Raw genomic sequence first — 5,824 nt, forward strand, 5'->3', positions numbered from 1 at the left:
GAAGCAGGAGCAAGAGGGCTGTGGCTTAAACCCAGAGGTGTTTAGGAAAGTTAGGTGGAATTTCTGAACCTGAGGTGAATAAACCAAACTCTTCACAGCAGGAGTTATTGAGAGCACACATGCAGCATGGAGTTTGACTTCCTGGGAATGAAGGGGAAACCAAGCAGGACTGTGGTCAAAACAGCTGAGCCCCACCACACAACTGCATGTTCCTTCTAAAGGGGCCCTTCCTACTCCCTTACTCCTCCTCTTACCCAGTAATTGTACATTATATCATCTCTTCTCCCCACATAATGCCTGTTGTTGTCAATTAGCCAGCGGCAAAGAGCAGAGGACTGCTGCTTAAAAAACACTTGTTCACCCAGAGAACTGTTGTCAAACACCAGGCACACCATTCCCTACCCTGCCGTTGCCCAAGACAAAAGATGTACAGCTCCAGATCCAGTTACACCAGTGTTCCCATATGAGAAAGGCTTTTCAAAACAGTTTGCGAGTCACTGCAGCTGCACCTCTGTTTAGGCTGTGGCACTGTAATTCCAAGCACAACATTACCCTCCCCCTCCAAACAGTTACTCAGGCAACTTTAGTTTTAGAAGCCAAGAATTGCTGCAGAGGATTAGGTGCTGTGTGCCTAGCCCTGACACCCGACTGCACAGCGTCCAGCTGCAAAATTGAGAGCACATTTTCCACAGCACTCGGTACCTACCACCTCTTCCTTCCATGGACTGAAATAATTTGGAAATCCGTCCACATAAATGGGAATTGTGTAAAATCTGATGGTGCAAAATTAACTGTTCAGAGCATCGTGAAACAAACAGGACTTGACAGGATGTGTTTTGTGCCAGGTTCGTGCTTTGAGTCAGATGGCTGGTGGATTAAGTCTGGCAGTGGCAGCCCAAACGCTGGATTTACTGCTTGGTAAAATCACAGGCACAGCAGTTGGTAACAGCCATATGTTAGAAGCCAAAAGATATTTTGAAAAGGCTATGTAAAAATAGGTACAAATATTAAGCCTGACTGCTTGTAGAAAAATACCCTGTGAGTATAAAAAATAACTTTAAGTAAATACTTTGCTGAAGACCCTTTGCCTTATTTGAGCATGATATTTTGTACTGTATGAAATCGTGGCTTTGCCAAAGTTTGCCCCTTTGCAGTATCAACTGCTATCCAAGAAGGCAGCACCATAACAAATGCAATCTATTCTGGGTGCTTTTCTGAAAGACCAAAGAGTTAGTAGCTAAGTTTGGATAACCTTCTGTAAACTCGTATTCCCTGAAACTGACCCCGCATTTCTATACTCATTTCTAGGCAGAAGAGCTAATGTGGCACTTCCACTGACCCCGTGTTACACTCATTTCTAGGCAGAAGAGCTAACATGGCATTTCTGCTGACCCTGCAAGGTAGGACAGGCCAGCGCTGCTCACCAGAGGAGCTTTTTGGAGAGGTAGTTTTACTACGTGTTGTACTTCTGATCCTGTTCACTGCACAGGAAACCTTCATGTTAGAAGGGAGGAGGTGCCACAGTGGCATAGCTATGAGTCAGAATTTTACTGACTTTTTGAAAAAAATAATGTATTAGATTCCTGTCATCATGAGATGTAGAACGAGCTTGTTCAAAAGTATTAAAACCAGAATTTCTGAGATATAAGTGATGCTGCATAGGGTTTGAAATTTTGGCCCATTCTGGGCTTCAAACAGGAGATGTCTTGTAACTAGCAAATGAGGCAAAACAAAACAAATGGAGACCTTTTTCAACCCAGACAGCAATGCTTTTTCTCCACCAGCACCAAAAGAGATTCCTCTCGGAGCACAGTACTGCAAAGTATATATATGATGTGAGGCTCTGAATAGCATTTTAGAAGTTCAGCAGAGCCTACATTGTATTGTTAAAGCAAGAGCTTGTGGGGTCTATGCCTGGCAGTGAAGCAATTAATATTTAAGTTTTTTAGAACACTGGAACCATAACCACCTTTTTACAACATCAACATAGTTACGGAAAATTGGCTTACTTGCAGAGTACAAAAGTTGAGAAATCTGGTCAGACTGGTTTCTGAAAGGTGAAAGAGATCTCTGTTGAAGTGATAAAGATTAAAATACTATTAAGATAACATTAATAGTGGTGCTTTCAGACAAGCCTAAGCAATCTGGTCACCAGAAAAAAAAAAATTATGAGCAAAACCAGACAGCACAAAAAACCCACTTCCAGGCAATGAACCTAAAAGGGCACTAATGTCAAATCCAATTGTGAAATTATACACAAAGGAAAGAACCAAAGTTCCCGTAGAAACCTCAAGTCATCTAAAATGCTTTAACAGTTCTAAATGCAGTGCCTTTATAACAGCTGGATGTTACTATTGAAGTGTGCTTTCTATTACAAACACAGTTTCAGCTCCCTGCTCCCCATCTGATGCAGGATGGAAACAATCCATCTGAGTATTAACGTCAAGTTTCTTGTTTTGGCAGAAGTTTTTATTTACTATTGCATTTTTTTTCAGACATTACAGGCTTTGATGTGGATCATTTCTTTCATGATACATATTCACTGCAGAATTATCTATGTTCAAGCTGCTCAAAAGCATCCCGACCACAAAATAATTGATGTAGCCACTTCCGTGTGCTGCTAAGACTTTTTGGGGTGCACATGGGGGATTTTTTTGGAAAGCACTGGAGAACTAACAGCACTTGACTTCTGGCACAGCTAAGGAATAGTGTAACTTGAGTTTTAACCTATAAATCTGATGGGGCAGCCACTAGAGTTAAGGGGGTTTATGAACAGCTCAGACTTGACTTAGGAGCAACGTTCAACTTAGAGGTCAAAGGAGCTTTTCACCAGGGAACATGTCTTTTGTGTCAGCCTGGCATAAGGGGAGTGTTGAGCAAAGAGCTGTCTGCAAATAGGGCAAGTTCTGCAGGAAGAAGGGTAGGCAACAGCAGTGTCACTACTTACAGAAGCTGGACTACAGTTGGATTATATTTTTCAGAGCCAAGTAGCCAATAGCATCCATATATTTTGGAAAGGCAAAGCTTTGATGTGAGTCTATCCTCCCATGAGCTCAAGTTTCTCTTCCTGAGGAGTAGCTCAGAGCTGTAGCCTATATTAATACCAGAGCATGGCTGTGATCCAAGCACCCGGCTCCAAACTACGGGTATCCTGGGAGCAGCGAAGCAGGAGGAAAGACACATTGATGTTGCAAGAGTGTGATGCTTCGGCAAAAGACTTCAGGTTAAGGTTTTAGAGCAACCTCTTTCAAATAAAGCCGTAACATAATATATATAAATACATATAAATTCATAATATAACATGCCTGTATTACGGAATTCCTTTTCTGGATGAAGAAAATGACAGACAGGCATATATGGAGGCTGGAGAAAGAAGCTTGCCCTTGGGAAACAGAAATACCCAAGTAGAAGCAGGGCCAATTGGCAAGATTTGCAGGCACTCTTGGCATTTCTGTAACTGCTAAAGAATGAATCTTTGGGGGAAAAAATACACAATGAGGAAACTCTTCTCTGAATATAAAATATAAAATATAAAAGGCATTAATTTTGTTTTCAAAAGAGGTGGGAAGTAAGAAAACTTCTTTAAAACAACTTAGAAAATGAAACCTTTTTGAAAGTAAGGTAGGTTTTTAGGTTATTTATGTGCTTTGACAAGTTTTACTCAGAAGCTTTCTGAGGGCTGAAGAACCATATTTCAGGTAAAAAAAGCACCGAAGTGTTGAAAGGGGCCACTTTTACACTAAAAAACCCCTCCAGTGTAAAGCCCAGATCACCACTGGTCTTCATCAGACACTGAAAAAAAGATGCAAAGAGCTGACTTGTGACGGAACCTTGGTGGCATTTTAAACTGAAGGGCAATGGTGTGCGCCTGTCACAGAGCCCTGGAACTATAGGTTTGGAAGGGATGTTAAAGATCATCCAGTTCCAACTCGCCTGCCATGGGCAGGGATGCCACCCACTAGATCAGGTTGCTCAGGGCCCCATTCAACCTGGCCTTGAACACTTCCAGGGATGGGGCACGCACAGTTCCTCTGGGCTACCTGTTGCAGTGTCTCACCATCCTCTGAGTAAAGAATATCTTCCTAACACCTAATCTAAATCTCTGTTCTTTTAGTTTAAAACTGTATCCCCTTGTCCTGTCCCTACCTCCCTGTATAAAAGTCACTCCCTTTTTTTTATAAGACCCCTTCACATACTAGAATGTGCTATAAGGTCTCCTCAGAGCCCTCTCTTCCTCATGCTGAACAACCCCAACTCTCTCACCCTCTTTTCATAGGAGAAGTGCTCCAGCCCTCTCTGAGATCATCTTTGTGCCCCTACTCTGGTTTCGCTGGACACCCCTCGCAGGCATGTAGGAGGGTGGCAAGGCACATCCAGCACACACATCAAACCTCTGCTGTGCAGGCCAGAAAGGTTGTTACAGGAACAGATCAGAGATACTCTTTAGATACCCCATTTAAATATCCAACAGACTATCTTTACAGTCCTTCAACAATTCCTGACGTAGTTTGCATTCTCCAGCTGTTTTTGCACCTAGGAAAAAAACATTTGCTTTCCCCAGTTTAGGAGAAATTGCTGCTTTGCCAGCCAGGGAGGCTGGCCCCGTCTGCACCTGCTGCCCAGCAGTACAGCATAGCTCTCTTTGAAGTTGGCCAGATGACACAGGGAGGGGGGTTTCCGCAGCCTCCCAGTGATGTCACCTCATTAGGTATTTGGCTCCTGCTGAAAGGTTTGGGATTTATGAATCAGCTCAGCCTGAGGAGTTCCAGGGCCAAGGGAATTATTCAGATATTCATGTTGAAGAGCTACACGACTGCCCAAGAGAAGAAAGAACCACTAGGAAATTTGGGTTCTTCATTTTGAATTGGGATTGTCACACAAGCAGGACTGCCCACTGTTCCTGAGCTCTCCATTACAGGGACCTGCCACAGCCAGCAGGTGCACAGCCAGGCTCCACAACAGATACTCACTGGGGTTTTTCCTAGTTTTGGAACAAGGAATAAATATGGAGGTTTGGAGTCCTGCGATTGCATGAGGCACTTTATGTTTTGTATTTGGGTAGTTTATTCGCCTAGACCATGCCACGGTGGAGCAGGGTGAATCAATGAATCAATTAGGTTGGAAAAGATCTCTGAGATCATTGAGTCCAACCTGTGACCAAACACCGCCATGTCAACTAGACCATGGCACTAAGTGCCACATCCAGTCTTTCCTTAAACACCTTCAGGCATGGTGACTCCACGACCTCCTTGGTCAGTCTGTTCCAATGTCTAATCACCCTTTCTGTGAAGAAATTCCTCCTAATGTCCATCCTAAACGTCTCTTGGTGCAGCTTAAGACTATGTCCTCTTGTCCTGTCATTAACTTCCTGGGAGAAGAGACCGACCCCCACCTGGCTACAACCACCTTTCAGGTAGTTGTAAGATCACCCCTGAGACTCCTTTTGCGCAGGCTACACAACCCCAGCTCCCTCAGCCGCTTCTCATAGGACTTGCGCTCCAGCCCCTTCAACCAGCTTCGTCGCCCTTCTCTGGACTCGCCTCGTGAAGGCGATGCCGCGGACACCGCGTGGCGATGGGCAGCTCAGCGCCATCGCCCCCGAACAGGACAAAGGAGCGCAGGGCAGCGGGGCTGGGCGCGGACCCCCTCCTCGGACGGGTGCCCCGAACGCCACCGCCGGGCCGCCCCCTCCCCTTCGCCCTCCGCCGCTGCCGGATGACCTCGCTGGGCCCGGCCCCTCCTGCCGGGGGCGGGCGGGGCGGTGCCGCCGCTGCGCGCTGTGTGCTGGAATGCGGGGGCGCCTCCGCCCGCCACCGCCGCCGCC

The sequence above is a fragment of the Corapipo altera genome, unplaced genomic scaffold, assembly GCF_003945725.1.
Source record: "Corapipo altera isolate COAL_440 unplaced genomic scaffold, ASM394572v1 22b, whole genome shotgun sequence".
NCBI lineage: Eukaryota > Metazoa > Chordata > Aves > Passeriformes > Pipridae > Corapipo > Corapipo altera.